The 16,626-nt window shown below is 51.6% G+C and overlaps 1 protein-coding gene across 11 annotated transcripts in view; it reads left to right on the top strand.

The window, feature by feature from the left end:
- The first annotated feature begins 2,603 nt into the window (after positions 1–2,603).
- PCBP3 (poly(rC) binding protein 3) overlaps positions 2,604–16,626 on the top strand; it is a 51,885-nt gene continuing 37,862 nt past the window's right edge. For 10 of the 11 annotated variants that reach the window (XM_018071661.1, XM_018071659.1, XM_018071658.1 and 7 more), the window contains exons 1-3: positions 2,604–2,654; positions 9,223–9,297; positions 10,428–10,541. The gene's annotated coding sequence lies outside the window, so the exon portion shown is untranslated. Of the gene's footprint in view, positions 2,655–9,222; positions 9,298–10,427; positions 10,542–14,955; positions 15,079–16,626 lie in introns of those variants that run through there. The other variant, XM_018071652.1, reaches the window with a different exon arrangement.

The following is a 16,626-nucleotide window of genomic DNA, read 5'->3' as shown; positions in this document are numbered from 1 at the left end:
CTTCCTCCAAAATTAGAATCATCATAGAATCATGGAATCACAAAATGGTTTGGGTTGGAAGGGACCTTAGAGACCATCTGATTCTAACCCCCCTGCTATGGGCATGGATGCCACCCACTAGATCACTGGGCTGGTTCATCAGTATGTGCCTCAAGGGAGCACATGATGCCCTGCACTGGGGTTGCTGCCCCTCCCTACTGGACCCATCATCTCTCCTCACCCCTATTCCACACGGAGCAGGCTCGAGGGGTCAGTTTATTCAGATCTTGATCCTGGGGCAGCATTTATTGCCCATCTCCTCCCAGCGAGCCCTCCCAGGGTCTGGGTGAGACCTTGCTGCCCCATCCTTGCAGCAGCCCAGCCCTGTGCAGCATCCTCCAGCATCGGCTGCGCTGCAGAGTGTCCCCACCCTGTGCGGATGCTGCATGGCCCCCTGGGAATGCTGCAGAGCCTTGTGCTGCAGGGCATCCCCCCAGCCTTGTGCCCAGAGAACCCAGGACAGGTGGGGCAGCTCGGGACCGTGATGCCCCAGGGACTCCCATGGTGCTCAGGGTTTGGGGTGAAGGTGGCACGGGGCAGGTGTCCCAGGATTTCCAGGCCTCCAGCTGCAGACGGTTCATGCTCTTCATGCTTGTGAGAGAGCATCTGTGCATCCTGAGGGATGCAGTAGCAAGGGAATGAGTTGTCCTGGTAGGAGATACACCAGGCACTGCACCCAGGGTCTTGGGTGGGCTGGGAGGTGGACAGGGATCCCTGCGGATGGAGGGGATGGATAGCAGCCCCCAGTGCAGACTGTAAGGAAGCAGAGTGGGGATGGAGAACCCCGTGGGAGGTGAAGAAAGCACCTAAAATCTCTGTGACCTAATCTGTGCTTTCTAGGAGCATTTCCGCAGTGGCCCGTGGGAAGATGCGAGAGGGAAATCCCTGTCTGAGCTTGATTTAAACGTTCAGGGCAGGTCCATGCAGGTGCTGAAACTGCTGCCAGGCTGCTGGGGTGGGTCAAATGATGCTTGGCTCCCCGTGGAGAGCCCTGGATCCATGGGGCTGTGGCAGGAGGCTCCAGCCCAGGTTAGTGGGTACCAGTGTAACTCCCAGCACCTTTCCCTTTTCCTTACAATGGCCCCAGGAGAGCCTGGACTTGTTTGGGGCCCTGCACAGGGAGGTTGGGCTGCTGCAGCCAGCCCTGCATGCATGGTGTCCCTGGATGGACACCACTCCCAGCTCAGGCCAAGGAGCATCCTTTATCCTCCTACCCTGTCCCAGCTCAGTGATGCTCGTGCCCATGGGCACAGCCATGGGTTGAGGCTCCCACCTTTCCACATTGTAGAACTAGGTCCATTTTCATCAGGCTGGCAGGAAAGGTGGGTGCTGTCACCTCCCTGTCCGACTGCAAGGGAGAAATGCTCCTTGTAACACAGAAATTCCCACCTGTCCTCCACAGGCACCTGTTTTCTGTCAAGGAGGGAATATGAGATTTTCCAGCAGGCTGGTTCCCCCTATTTTGGGGAAAGCCCATCAAGACTTGGCACACTGATCAATGGGGATCCCATCAGAACTATGGATAGTTGGCAGGTTCCTAAATGAAGCAAGGACTCAGGAGTGCAGGAATCAAGAGCTTTCCCCCCAAAGCAGCGAAACAAAGTGCTTTAAATTTTTCACCTTTTTTTTTTTTTAGTTGCTTTTTCCCTTTGGTGAACCCCAAACATTGTCCCGTTTGCTGGGCAGGCTTTGTGATGGGACATGTGGAAGAGAAATGCCATTCCCCAGGTGGGGGGCATGTGTTTCCAACCCCATTTAGTCCAGCAGTAGCACTGGGGTCTCATGGCATGCCCCTCTCCCCGGCCTTGCCAGGGGAGTGTTGGCATCACATCCACCAACTTGATGGGTGCACACAGTGGGGAAACTCATCACTGACCAGAGGTGGAGAAAGGATCTGCAAGGGAGGGCAGCCAGCCAGCTTCTCCCAGGAAAGGGTTAATCCTGGAGCTCTAGCTCTGGTATCCTATTGCTGGCTGCTTTGGGTAAAAGCTTTTCTGGCTCTGTTTCAAGGGCAGCGGCTGGAGGATGACTCATGAATCCCTGCCACCAAGGAGCAAACTCTCTTGTCCCCACTTTCCCAGCACAAGGTGATGATTTCCTGAAAATCCAAGTGCCTCAGTGGGCTCTGGTCAGCTGGGTGGGGAAAAGCTTCATCTAGGACCTGCTCGTCCTTAGGGAATCCTTAGGGAACTGGGGTGATGACATCTCCAGCACGGAGATGTGTGGGTGTCCCCGGGATAAGGACCTGCTGTTGGGGCATCAGGACACGTTGTTTGGAGGCTGCTTTTGCCCCATAACAGCCTGACTCTCATCCCTTTATTCCCCAGGGAAAGAGCCACCTGCCCAGCTGCACCTCCACCTTCCCAACACCACCAGATGTGCCTCCACATTGTGCTGCGCAAGGAACCGACTCCGGGGGTAAGAAGGCAGGAATGACCCCACCACGGGTCCACGGCTGTCCAGGGGACTCCTGTGTGATGGTGGCATGTTCCTCCCCGGCACAGGTCACACAGGCTGGTGGCAAGGCCATTCCAGACCGGCTCCGTGCTGCCAAGGGGTGGTGTGTGACCTCAGCAGGCACGGGGACACCACCACCATGGTGCAGGAACATCAATGTAGGCATGGGGACATTACCACTGTGTAAGGGGGGGCATGGGGGCATCACCATGGCCACGGGACACCATCACTGTGGGCATGGGGACATCACCACCGTGTACAGGGGGGGCATGGGGACACTGCTGTGGGCATGGGGATACCACTGTGACCGCGGGGACATCATCACTGTGGGCACGGGGATATCTCTGCGGGCATGGGAACATGGGGACATTGTCACTGTGGGCATTTCCATGGACATGGGGACATGAAGACACCATCACTGTGGGCATGGGGACACTGCTGTGGGCGTGGTTTCGTCGCTACCATGACCTGTGGGGCACAGGGATACTGCTGTGGGCATGAAGATACAGCCATGGCGTGGAGCTATTACCACCCTGGGCAGGGGTACATCACCACCATGGGTACAGGGGGCACAGGGCATGAGGATACCATCAATGTGGGCATGGGGAAACCACCACCATGGGCACAGGGGGCATGGGAACACTGCAATGGGCCCAGGGAGACAATCATGGGCATGGGGACATCGACGCCGTGGGCACAGGGGACATGGGGACACCACCATGGGCATAATCACTGTGGCCACCACCATGGGGTAGTCTCCTTTTATCCAGGTGATGTTGGGAAGCTGGATGATCTATGATGAGGTCCCTGCTACCTGTTGTGCTCCTAAAAGGATGAAAATGAGGACTTTTGGTGATGACAGTGGGTGAGGGCATCCAGGGAATGTCTCCTCCCTTTTGTGCGGGCAGAAAACTGAGGGCTTGGAAGAAGTTTTGAGGTTTCAGGGTGGAATTATTTCATGGTAGGCAGCCTAATCCATCTCTGGAGTGACCCTGCTTGGGGCAGGAGCTGGACCAGAGGCCTTCAGAGATACTCACTCACTGTGCCTCCGTATTTCCTTAAAATAAGGAAATTATTCCCTATTTAAAGGCTTTTACTGGATTGATAACATGAAGGCAATGGTTTTGGGACCCCAGAATATCTGGGAAACAAAGCCCTTCCCTGTGATGGTGTGTCTCCATGGGGCAGGCAAGCCTCTCCATGGGGGTTTCCTCTTTGACTCAGTTTCCCCACCTGGAAAATGTGTTTTTCTGGGGGATCCCCAAAGAAAATTTTGGGATTTTCCCAAAATTCCCCCTCGAGGACATGGGGATGGATGAGTGAGGGACTTGGAAGTTACTTGTTTTTGACCACACAGCTTGAGTGGCCGTGGTCCCCAGGGACACACCGATGGCTCACCCTCTCTCTCCCAGGACATTCACTTGCATGTGCCAGGGAGGTGTGGTTCCCCAGGGAAGGGGCAGAGTGATGCTGTGCCATGCTGATGGGTGTTACACCTCATCCAGGGTTTCACCAGGCTCTGCTGGCCATCTGTGCTCCTCCATCCAAGAATCAGGGTGCAGTCCATACCCAGATGCCACACATCCCAGCCTGTACGTTCTCCATCCTTTCCCTGGGCTGCAGCATTCTCCTTCCAAGCATTTCTGAGAGCTATCATGCCCGTCCTCATCCGCTCTCCCACCTCAGAGTTTTCTGAGTAGAGCTGATGATATCTGGTGAGACATTTATCCCTTGAGAGCACGCAGGAGGAGTTTTCCAGCCCTTAAGCAAGGGAAGAAAAAAAGGATGAAAGGATAAAACAACACAACCCAGAAGAACAGGGGCTGGCACCAAATTTGCTGATCTCCTCGCTCTCCGTGGCCTCTGGTGCAGAAGGAAAATGAGGTGGAGAGAGTTGGCTGCTTATGGATGGCCCCAGGAGCAGGAGCAGGCCCAGGCTGTGTGTCCTTGGGCTGACCTCTGTTTTGGGGTCTTCTGGGCAGAAACACTCTTCTGAAGGATGCAGGGTCAGCGTGGCTGTGGGTGATGTCCCTGGTGGGATCTGCTGTGGGGCTCGGTGCTGACACAAGTGCTGTGATATCAGCACATTACATCACTCCTAATCCTTTCAGAGGGAGCATGTTTGGTTCTCCAGGTCCCATCCTGAGGATCTGAACTAGCCCACTCCAATGGACCTAATCCTTCTCCAACAGTGAGGAAGGACCAGGGATTCCTCTGTGCATGGTCTGTCTCCTGCCCCTGGCTGCTCCTCCAGCTTCCTGTGCCCACCAAGGACCTCTCAGTCTTGAAGAAGTTTCAGCCTTTTGTGTCTGGGAAGCACTTTGGAAGTTTTAAGAGCTCACCAGATGTGGTTTTCCTCAAGGATACACCAGTTGCTGTGTCTCCCTGCATAGGGCACCTAAGGCTTAGCTTGCTGGGACCTGTGTCCCCAAACCAGGACTCCAGCAAGTACCCAAAGCCCCAGCGCTGCCTCCTCTGCCCTCAGGGATGCTGGGAGCCCTCTGGGACCCCTGCTGGGTTTGCCTTTGCCTGCGGAGGGAGGAAAAGGTGGAATGTCAGGCTTCCCCCACTCACCAACCGATTTGTCCTCTAGGAGATTAGTCCCTTCCCTGGCTTATGGGGGGATTTGCAGCTGCTCCATCTGCTCGAACCCAGTGGATCAGCGTGTGCCAGGGAGGAGCAGCCAGAGCCCAGCTGCTGTTTCCTCTCCCAGGCGTCCCAGGGAAAGGGTTGCACCCTGTTTTGGGCATTTCTGGCTATATCTGTTGGAAAGGAGCAAAAATCCCTGGAGCAGGTGAAAGTCCTGCTTGGAATGGGGTTTAAACCCAAGAGTGTTGATGGAGCTGATGAAAACCATGCGGAGTAATGGCAGGTTTTTTAAGCTGCTTTTTAGGCTGGTGGAAAGCCTTGAGGATGCTTCAGGATCTCCCCTTTCATCCAGGAGAGTCCCAAAGAGATGATTTCCCTCTAAATCCATTTGGCCTTTGGGAAAGCAGGCAGGTGGGTGGGGAGGAGAGCGTCTCAGTGTGGATTTTCCCACACTGCTGGGGGATCTGGGGGAAATGGAGGTGTTTGCTGGCTCACAGGTACTTTCAGAGCCAGGTTTTCCCAGGAGGGAAAACTGGGAGGCAATAGGGGCAATACAGGGCTCTGCCTTCTCCTGCTCCGTCGCTCCTGTCTTGTCAGCAGGCACCAGTTGAAGGTGATGGGTAGCAAAGAGGCTGGAGGTGAGTTAGGAAGGAGCTGGTGACAAGTGGGCTTAGGGAGGCTGGATTTATAGGGACTGACTGAACTAGGTTTGTGGAAGTGGCGGGAGGGAGCTGCTGGGTGATGTTGGGGGCTGGGGCATTGCTCAGTGCCATCCGACTCCCAGGATGTAGGGACCTTGGGGACATAGCAGCCCATGCCCAGATCCCAGCCGAGAGCAACTCTGATATGCTGCTAGACCCAGGAATGTGCTCCCTGCCATGCTGCTGCCTTTTCATCAGGAATGGGGCCACATGGGACCCTGTCAGACCCCTCCCACCTCCCAGAAAGCACCAGTTTCTCTTCTAACCTGGCAGAAAATCACAAATAGGGGAGATTTGGGCAACGTAGATGAGATGCTGAGATGCCAACACCGTCCCCGTCCAGCTCACCCACCCCTGTGGAGCCCGGGGGTGACCGGTTTCAGCCCTCCATCTCCGTTTTCCTTCCCTTGCTGTTTCGCCCGGAATACCGATGGAGGCTGCCAGGTGTCAGCTCGGAAATCTTTTAACTTTACCTCATCTCCCCAAATGGACAATGTCTCCGCTCATTAGGTACCCGCCCAGGGGGCAGATGTCAGCTCCACTCACGGCTTTTCTCAGCTCATCTCTGCCCAGGCTCTTGACGGCTTCGGAGCGCTCAGGTCCCATCACGTCACTCCGGCTCTGCCTGCAGGGCTGCCCGCTCTGCCTGCCCAGCGGCACCTCATCTCTGACCCCCTGCCCCGGCCTCGTTGCCTCCCCCTCTTCAGCAGTGGGGTTTTCAAGGATTTTTAGTTAAAAGGCCAGAAAATCACAGGCACCAGTGGCACATGTGTGTGTGTGTGTGTGTGTGCGTGTGCGTGTGCGCAGAGCTGGAATTGGTTTTCCTTGCCCAGGCAGTGCCTGGGAGGAGAAGCCAGCTCTGAATCAGGTCTGCCCTTTGAGGCTGATGCATCCCGACAGCTTGTTCACTGGGACATTAAAATCATTGCCCCTGTCTGCGTAAAACACCCGGGAAGGTGGATGATGGGAACACAGGTCAGGGGAGGATCGTTCTCTCCCCTGCACCATGAGCAGTGCTGCTGAAAACCCCAAACGGCAGAACAAAGCAGATCCTGGCGATGCGAGGGCTGCTGCATCCCAAATGGATGGAAGCAGGGTCCTCTCCATCATGAAGGGGGCTGGCAGCCTGGGGGGAACAATGCAGATGGAACCATCTCACTAATGTTCCCATCTGTAGGGTGTGCTATAGCTCAGGCTTTGGTGATATGGTGGGAGAACATCCCCATCCCATCCTGTCCTGTACCAGCCCTGTCCCCATCCCATCCCTATTCCATCACATCTCATCCCATCCCAGCGTTGCCATCCCATTCTCATTCCCATCTCACCTCATCCCATCCTTATCCCATCCCTATCCCATCTCATCTCATCTCATCTCATCTCATCTCATCTCATCTCATCTCAATCTCATCCCAGCCATTCCCATCCCCATCCCATTCCAGCCATCCCTCACCACTGCACAGCATTTCTTCCCAAAGACCTGGAATTTTCCCTGGAGGGTCACAGCAAAGCCAGAGGACAGCTCCTAGCTCTCTGTGCTTTCTGTGGAGCTTGGACCTCACACAGGTGCCCAATGGTCCCAGATATCTCAAGGAAGGTTCCCAATGGGCATAGACAGCCAAGAACTCACCGGTGAGGGTAAGCTGGAGTCTTGAGTTTGAAGGAGAGGCAGGGTGGGTGTTGGAACAGGCTTTGGTATTTTTGGGAAGTGGGAGTGGTATGGAGAAGGGGATATGGGAAAACCTGCTGGTATTTGGGATGGTAGAACAGGGCATCCTACCGTGCCTGAGCAAAAGCAGGGATTTTTAACAGTCCTGTAGGATCAGGCGTGGGACCTGCTCCCACATGGAAGTACCTGTCAGCTCACCTTGGAGGCTGGGCATGAGCAGGAAGCACACACACTTCCTTCAACTTGGCATCCTGTTGATGCCATGTGGTCAAACCCTCTTTGTAGAAGGTTTGTCCGTGTCTCTGTGTTTCCTCCTTTCCCATCCAAGACTAAATTCCTTATGTCCTCAGGTGCTTTTACCTGGGAGCAATAGGTGGGATTTGCTGGAATCTGGATGTTCTGCTGTTCAGAAATTACTCTTTCAGCATCCCGAGTGACTCTTGTGAACATTGCTGACCAAATTTCCTGATGGGACATAGTCCATGAAAGCCAGCAGGCAAACTGGCCGTGCAGGGATGGAGCCATGCTCTTCACCACCATGGATCAGGAGATGAAAAGCTTTTGGTGGGATAAGCTTGCTGGTGCCTCTCCCAGCACCAATGCGTGCTTCACTGAAGTGAACAACCAGGAAAAAAAATATAATTTACCCCTTTGCTTGTACTCTCAGGGCAGATACGAACTGCAGGGGCTTTGGCCATGCTGGAGAGAGGATTTGGGAGTTGGTGGTGAGGAGGTTGGTTCCGCCAGCAGCCCAAATGTTTCTTGTCCATCTCATGATGCCTTTTAAGACAATTCCTGAGTGTTTTGCACTGGTCACTGATGAGCAAGGAGCCACTGTTGTGTGATGTGGGGACACAGGCAGTTGACACAGATCCATATCCACGTCTGCTGGGTGACTGTGCCCAGCAGAAGCTTCTGGAAACAGCCCCACTGGAGATGTCAGAGGATGCTTGAAGCAGCCATGGCCAAGATGTGCTTTGCAGTGCTGAGGTTTCTGCTTGGAGGCTGCTTGTGGGTTACCTGAGGATCACTCTTTCCTCCTGCTGGAAGTGAGGTTGTCCCAGCATGGCACCAGTCCTCTGGGAGACACAGGTACAGGTGTACTTGCAGGTGACCTGCACCTTAATCACAGGGAACACCATGTGGGTTCAGGACTGTGGGTTCAGGACCATGGGCTCATGGCTGGGATCTCACCCTGCAGCCTGTGGTGGAAGAGAGGAAGGAGTGTAACATAAGAAGGAGCAGAGCTGCTGGGAGATGGACCAAGATTTGATTAAGAAAACTGCTGACAAATTCCTTAATGCTGCATTCCCTGGTTGCTTAAGCCTTGACTTGGGATAAACTCAAACCTATGACCTGGAAGACAAATACAATCTCTTCCCTCGTGTATTTGTGGGCTGTGGGTTGTTGCTCTATGCCCACACTGGCAGTGGGGAGAAGGCTTGGGGTTTCCTTGCAATGCCTTGTCCTTCCAGCATCCTGGATCCTTGTCTGAGCCCCCTTGTGCATGGGTAATATTGATGAAGCTAGTACAATGGTCAGGATTCTTCCTTCTTTTTCTCAATCCTGAAATCAGTGACCAGCAATTTGTACTGATTGGAATAAAGCAATTACTGAGGTTTCCTCTGTTCCGGGCTGATTTGCCTTTGTGCTTCCCTGTTCCTCATGTTGCCCTCGGCCACAGCAGCAGTGCTGGCAGGATGCTCTTGTTCATTCTGGAGGGTGGGACTGGCTGGGCACCTCAGGCTGTTGAGATGTGCTGTCTTCCAGATCCTTCCCTGCCACCTCCACTGCTGACCCACAGCCCCACGGGATCCCTGGCCTGTCCCTGCGGCTCCTCCAACGGTGAGTCACACTTTGGGTTTTCCATCCCTTCTAATTTGTTTTTTTTTTGGCCAGAGTCCATGGGGAAGGATGTTACAATTGTGACAGTTAGGGGGATTCAAAACCTATTTGGCTTGTGTAGGTTCAGTGGAGAGGAGTGAACCCTGAGGAATCTCAAGGTCCATCTTGGGATGTGTCCTGATTGCAGGTGACACCAACTGGGGATGCAGCCGCTACCTTGGAGGACATGGAGAGACCTATAGGATGTTTTAGGGAAAAAATATGGAATTCTGAGGACAGCTGGTCGCTGAAAGGGGCTGCGTAGTCTCCATCCTTGGAGGTTTTCAACCCCAAAAGGGATAAAGCCCTGGGCAACCTGCTCTGATCTTAGTGCTGACACTGCTATGAGCATCAGCAGGACTGAAGACTGACCTCAGGAGGTCCCATGGGCTCCCCTCCCACTGCCAGGCTCCTTCCCATAGCAGGGAAGTGCCCAGGTCACTGGGGACGAGCACAGAGGTTGCTGAGTCACCAGGAAGAGGAAGATTTTCCCTGTTAACACACAAGCTGCCTCGGCACATTAAGAGCAGCACCAAGTCCAAGCAAGGAGTGGGGTCTGCTGCTCACCCACCCTACTGCCCAGGGAATATTTTAGGCAATGGAGAGACTTTCCTGCCCTCTGGCACTCGATTTATTAGCAGCTCAGGCTGCTCCATTGATTGTATTGACGTGTAGTGCATGCCCCAGTTAACTTAGTGGAAGCAGCAGCACAGATACAGCAATAAAAATAACCCGGCACCCCATGTCACTGAAACATGCTGGATGATTTCCATCACGGTTGGATTTCTGGGTGGACCACTGGGCTGTGTTCACCTGGGGGATCCCAGGCATCCCCTCCTCCACAGAGCAGCGCTTTGGATGATTTCACTTGATGGACTCTGAGGATCTGCCCAAACCTGTTTGGAATGTAGAGAAAAATATTAGGTGGGGCTTACCTACCTCAAACACAACCTGGAGGTGATGCTCCTGATCATTTTACCCCCACTCCTAAACCCAATCTATGTTTTACTTCTCTCTGAAATTCACATTAAGCAGCTGTTGGGTGTCCTTCCTCTGTGCTGTGCTAACCTCTGCCATGTCCTGGTCTGCAGGCCCAGGCCGTGGACTGCTGGGTTCCCCACCCCAGCTCTCAGCATGCCCTTTTCTGGTGCAGCCAGACCCTCCCAGGAATCACTTTGGAGCTCAAGGCCATCCTGCAGAGTAAGGTAAGGTCAGTTCAGTCAAAATCAGAGCATCCCAAAATGGTTCGGATTGGAAGGGACCTTAAAGACCGTCTTGTTCTACTCCCCTGCCATGGGTAGGGACACCTTCCACAAGCCCCGTCCAACCCAGCCTTGAACACTTCCAGGGATGGGAGAGCCGCAGCTTCTCTGGGAAAATCCTGGAAAGGGTCTTTGCAGCTCCCTTAGGCTATAAAACAGGGAGGATTCTGGGCCTCTCTCGTCCGTCTCTGCAGGTCTCCCATCCTGCTGTCTCTGCCCTTGCTGCCTGCTTTCCACCATGTTGGTCATTCCATTAAAACCAGCTAAAGAGCTAAGCTGGGAAGTGCATAGGCAGAGTGATTTTCATCAGCCACTCTGCTTTTGTGACTAAAATAGATCCGTGTTGGCCCGGGGCCATCATGTTGTCCCAGGCATTGACTGGCACGAATGGATGTCGGGGCAACATTTTCCATTAGCGAAGAGGAGGACACGCGTCTCCGGGGGAAAAGACAGCTCCATAAAGCAGAAATGTTGTAGCAGCAGAGAAATCCACCTCTCTTTTCTCCCTTTTTCCTTTTAAAAGTGTCACTTATTCCTGTTTTCTGCACGTAAAACCCTGGGAGAGACTGGCCAGAGCAACACCCTACACCTGCGACAGGATGGTGTGTTTTAGAAAAGGGGATGGAGGTTTCTCAGAGGAGCTGCAGGTGACCCAGTAAGGTGCAGCAAGAGTAGAACTTGCCAAAAAAACTGTGAGGAGGTTTATCCATGGTCTGGTGATGTGGGGGATACTGGTTATGTCCGGTCATGAGGTCTCTGTCTGCAGCTCCGGCTTGCTATGAGCATCCTCTTACAAACACATCCATCCATAGAGGGATTTTTGGGCTGGAGGGTGGCCTGAAAGCCATGAGCTGAAGGAAGGATGCACTTGGGAGCACATCCCTGGAGGTCCCTGTCTCTTCCCTGCTTGCTGGCATAGCAAGTCTTGGGGAAGGGATCCCCCACTACCAACCCCAGGAAAACCGGGACATGTCTTTTCCGGGGCAGCTCAACATCCAGTCTGGGACCAAGTCTCCAAACTGTCCAGCAAATGCATTTTATTCTCTGGCTTTAGTGAAGACACTTTTTTGCAATAAGTAGTTGTTAAAGTTACTGTTCATTTGGGTGAACATCACAACATCCTGCAGCTCTCACCTCCCTCCAGGAGGTTCTCTGACATAATTTTTCTACCTTCTCATGATCCCTGTCCAACATCCCATCTCTTCTCCCAGACCTGTGTCCCGGCCCCTCTCCCATATCCACAGGTGGGAGAGAAGCCTGGTGCCTGGCTCTGTCCAAGCCCCCCTCAATGCTGTGTCTTGGACTTCTTGCCCCTTGGGATTTCATCCTCGGAACTCAAGACTGAGACTGTGTGTGTGTGTGGTACCATGACTATTTTATAGAAAAACTCCAGGTGGGAGGGACACCTGGAAAAACACATGATGGGATTCTTGGAGTTGTCCTGTGCCAGGCCAGGAGCTGGACTCGATCCCTGTGGATCTCTTCCAACTCAAGTATATTCTATGAGTCTGTTTTTGGAGACCACTTTACACTGGGAAAACTGCTGCTGCTCCATCTCCCCTCCATGTGATGGAGTGAGCAGTCACTGCTGATGCTGGAAGCTGGAGATGCTGTGGGGTGCTGGGGTGGGAATTGCCTGTTCTGGCAAGGGAAAAGGCTGTGACACGAGGCTGCAGTGTGGTGATGGGGCTGTGCTCTCCAGTGGCAAACCATTTCCCAGTTTGACCCTTCTGCTTAATCTGAACTTGAAGGTGAACGAGCAGAGCTCACTCATCGATCCGGGACGCGGCTGATGAGTGCCATGCCCTGCGGAGAGCTCAACCCCAGCGCCAGCTCCCGCTCTCACCCTGTTTTTCCTGCCTCCCCTTCACGCCTTTCCAAAGCCATCAGTCAGAGTGTGGCACCCCAGGCCACCGACCTTGCTGGAGGCCAGGGGGACAACATATAGGTCCCCGAAGAGAGCTGCCCCGCTGTCTGAAGGGCTTCTCCCAGCTGCCACCGCCACCTCTCTGCTGCCGGTAAGCCTGGCATCTGCCTGCCATCAGCTCGGGGGTGCGGGGAGGCACAGAACAAGGCAAATGTGTTGCTGCCCATAATGCCAGGAGTCATGTTTTTAGCAGGTAGTGACGTTATCTGCCAAGCTGTGCACTGACTCTCCTGGTTTAAGGGGTCTGATGTCTTATTGTGGGCAAAATATAACTTGAATCATCTCTGCGCTGCTCTTAATCTTTAGCTAAAATGCCACATAAACTGCCAAATTGTATTTTTTTGACCCGTTAGGAAGCAAAACCTCATTTTAGGTTGGAAACTTAGAATTCGTCTTGCTTAATACGTAAAAAGCTTGGGTTTTGGGGAAAGGAAGATGATGCACCTTCCCTTCACATCTTCCATGCTTTAGCCACAGATTTTTTTTCCCGCAGCTGAAAATAACAAACCATTTTAATCTAAGTATTGCTTGTTCTGATCTTTTAATCCAGCTTGCTTTCTATCAGCGCAGCGGCCTGAAATGATTTATCCACCTGCCTCTCTATTATATAATTATTGGGAAGATTACTGGGGAGTCAGCTTTAGCTGGGCATCCGTCGCTGGGGAAAGAGGACGGGGCTGGAAGGTGTGGGGGGGGTTCATGGAATCACAGAATCATGTAATGTTTTGGGTTGCAAGGAGCCTTAAAGATCATCTGGTTCCAATCCCCTGCCGTGGGCAGGGACACCCTTCACTAGGCCGGGCTGCTAAGGTTTCTTCTCTCCCTTTGCACCTTGGCGATTGGAAAACATGGGAGAGGGAAGCAGCAAGCTGAATGCTTTGCGCTGGGTCTGTAGTTTGCATCTGAGTATGGAAAGTTTCTCCCTCAATCTATATTTGTTGGAATTAAATGCCCCATGGTCTGGCTGGTAACTGGAGAATCACGACCTTCCAAGACAGAGAGGATTTGGGGGAAACTCTGCGCTTCTTCACACTTTTTGGGGCATTTTTTAGCTTTACTTGCGGTTTTGGGAACAGCGTGGTGAGGCAGTCCATCCTTGGGAAGAACCTGGAATTAGGGGCTGTGCTCCTGATGCCTTCCCACCCCTGTGCAGAGCTGTGAAGGGGGAACATCTGCAAGGAAGAACCAACATCTGGGATGGTGGTAGCACTAAGAAGGGATGGAGGTGGCCATGGCTGTTTCACCAAAACCCAAGCCTTAGGTGTTATGCCTGGATAAGAAGGGCTTGAGCCCTTGGGTGATGGGGTGGCTGCTCTGCAGAAGTGACATCGCTGACATCCAAGGGCTGATGCCAGAGGTAGATTCCCTTGGAGCTTTCCATTGGCAGAGGAGATGAACAGGTGTATCACTGTCATGGCACGGTGGCACAGCCAGGGGTAGGCACAGCCAGGTGGAGACTCGGCTTGCCAGAAAAATGCAGCTTCTAAATGCTGTGAACCTATGGGCTTGAAATTTGATGGAAAAAAAACCACAAGAATGTCTGGGGCTCAAAAGTTCCTTTTCCCTTCCCCAAACTGAATGTCTGGGCACCGATGGGCTGGTACCTGCCCTGGTCACTGAGTAAAGGACAAGACATGCTTGGCCTGTGGACCAAAACTGTGATGTGGTGGCTCAGAACTGGGACAAGGAGAAACCTGAAGCACCAGTCAGAATCAGGCTCTGGGAGCTGTGGCTTGGTCTTCCTTGCTCTGCAAGGTCTCAGGGACCTTTATGGGGCAGAACATCCCCAGAATTGTGCTGTGTTTTGGGCTTGGGGAGTGTTTGTGGGGGCACATATTGAAACGCTCTTTGAGGCTGGCATGGCCATGGGGCAGTGGGAGCAGGAGATGCCCACCTGGCGTGTGTCACACTCCCTCCACTGCTTTTGGTCCTTCCTCTAGGGAGCCAGCTGAACTCTGGGATGTGCAGGCAGGGCTTCAGCCTGGTCCTTCCCACTGTGCTGCTGCCTCTGAGATGGAGGGTTTAGCAGAGCCCTCCTTTCCCTCCCAGAGGCTCCGTCTCTGGAGTGAGTGGGCAGGCACCCTATAAAGCATGCCCAAATTTCCCCCTGCACACAGGCAGTGCACTGGTGCTCATCTTGTGCCGAGCTCCTTCCTCCTTCATGTTGGAAGTGTTGGCTAGTTCACCCTCATCGCCTTGAGGCATCCAGATTTGCTCAGTGGCCTTTAAAAAAATAATAAAAATAAATAAATAAATCAAAGCCCATGAAATGACAAGAACATCAGCAGTGGGTGCATCCCCCTTTCCTGCAAACCCAGGGATTTGGGAGAAAATAGGTCATGTGCTCTTCATTCCGAGCCACGTGGTGGATCTCCCAGGACCAATGAGGTTGGGAGCCCTTCTGCGCCGAACGGCGGAGTTAAAAAAAAAAAAAAATCACTGGGATTTTTTTCCCCCTGTAGCATTTTTCATCCTTTCCAAACGTGAAAAGACTGGCCATCTGTCTGGACCCCCCTCCCGCCAAATCGGCACGAAAGCGGCTCTTTGGGGAAGGTAAGGAGATTTAAAAGATTGTCTTGGTGGAAGACCACCCGCTGCGGGCAACTTTTCCTACCAGTGGAAATCAGGGAAGAACCCATGGAACGAGTTGGGTCTAGGGCTCTGGTGTGGGTCGGAAGAGCTTTGAATGCTTAAGAGCAGTTTTAAGTGAATCTCACGTAGAGGAAATTTAAGTCTGCGGCGGAGGGAGGTGGGATTATGGGAGACATCGGAGCACGAGCAACGGGGTTCCCTTAAGTTAGCGACTGCTCTCCAAGTCTGTCTTAGGAGATATTTGCAAAATATCATTGGAAAATTACTTTGCTGAATATTGTTCGCAAATTTTGACAAATATCGTTGTGAATTTGTTTTGCAAAATTTTCGTTCTCATAGTATGTGCTTTATTTTTAATTAAATTCCCTTTTACCTGTGTCTGGCAGCTAAGGTCAAAGATTGTCTCCCTGTATAGGGAAGAGTCCATCTCTGCCCTAACCAGAATATCCAGCTATTCCTAAATTCTGTGATTTACAGCTCAGACTTTGGACAGTGTCATTTGTGTATGCGCTTGGGTGGGAATGGCACAAATGGAATTGCCTTCAAGAAACAGATACTGACATAACAGAGATGTTAATCATGTCTTAGTCTGGCAACACAATAAAACCCCCAATTCTGATTCATTTTATTTTTACCTTCTGCTTTCATTTCCATTATTTTTAAAGTATCTTTATTTTTTAATTCCATTTCCAGTATTTTTAAAAATATTTTGATTTTTAATTCCATTCCACTTCCATTAATTTTTAATTTTAAAAATAGTTTTATTTCTTAATCCCATGCTATTTCCATTCTTTTTTTTTCCTTTTGCCGGGGAAATTTGATTTGTAGAGAGGAATATCCTTCAGTGTGATGCTCGCTTTGTTTTCTGATACCCCTCAGATACCCATTTTCCTCAGGAAACCTAAATTCCTGATATCATCACATTTCTGTTGCATTTTCTTTGGTTACATCTTTACTTCATAAGTAGAAAAATTAAATATTAGTTGCAAAAGTCATAGAGGACTTAAAAGCTGTTGAAATCAATCCCGAAGTATCATCTCATTCTTATAAAGGGAAAATAGTCTTGGATATATTTTTCTCATAACCTGAGTTTTCTGGAATAATGTATTTTGAATGTGAACCATCTTAGAAAAGCTGATTTTTTTTAGTTGGAAGTCACGTCCTGCTTAAAAATAAACGAGAAACAGTGGATCAAGGACGTTGTGTTTAAGTTTCCGTAAAATGATTGACCTTTGTTTTGACAGATGCAAGGACAGATGCTGGGCTACATTTTGATACAGAAACCCAACTCTGAATTAAAAAGAAAAGGCATTTTTTTCATAATAGCTGGGGTTTTGCTCTTAATACAAAATTCCAAAATAATTCAGTAATATTTTCGAAGCTCTTAATCTCAGACTTCCCTCCTTCTTTCGTAGATTCATTTATATAAATATTTTTGGTGTTCTCAGATACAACAGCAAATTTTTCTTCTTGGGAAATAACCATAAAAAAATGTTCTTTTAATCTTAC

The sequence above is a fragment of the Manacus vitellinus genome, unplaced genomic scaffold (genome assembly GCF_001715985.3).
Source record: "Manacus vitellinus isolate BGI_N305 unplaced genomic scaffold, ASM171598v3 scaffold_20_pilon, whole genome shotgun sequence".
Lineage (NCBI taxonomy): Eukaryota > Metazoa > Chordata > Aves > Passeriformes > Pipridae > Manacus > Manacus vitellinus.
Note: the sequence above shows the minus strand (reverse complement) of the source record. Positions and strands in the feature narration are given on the sequence as shown.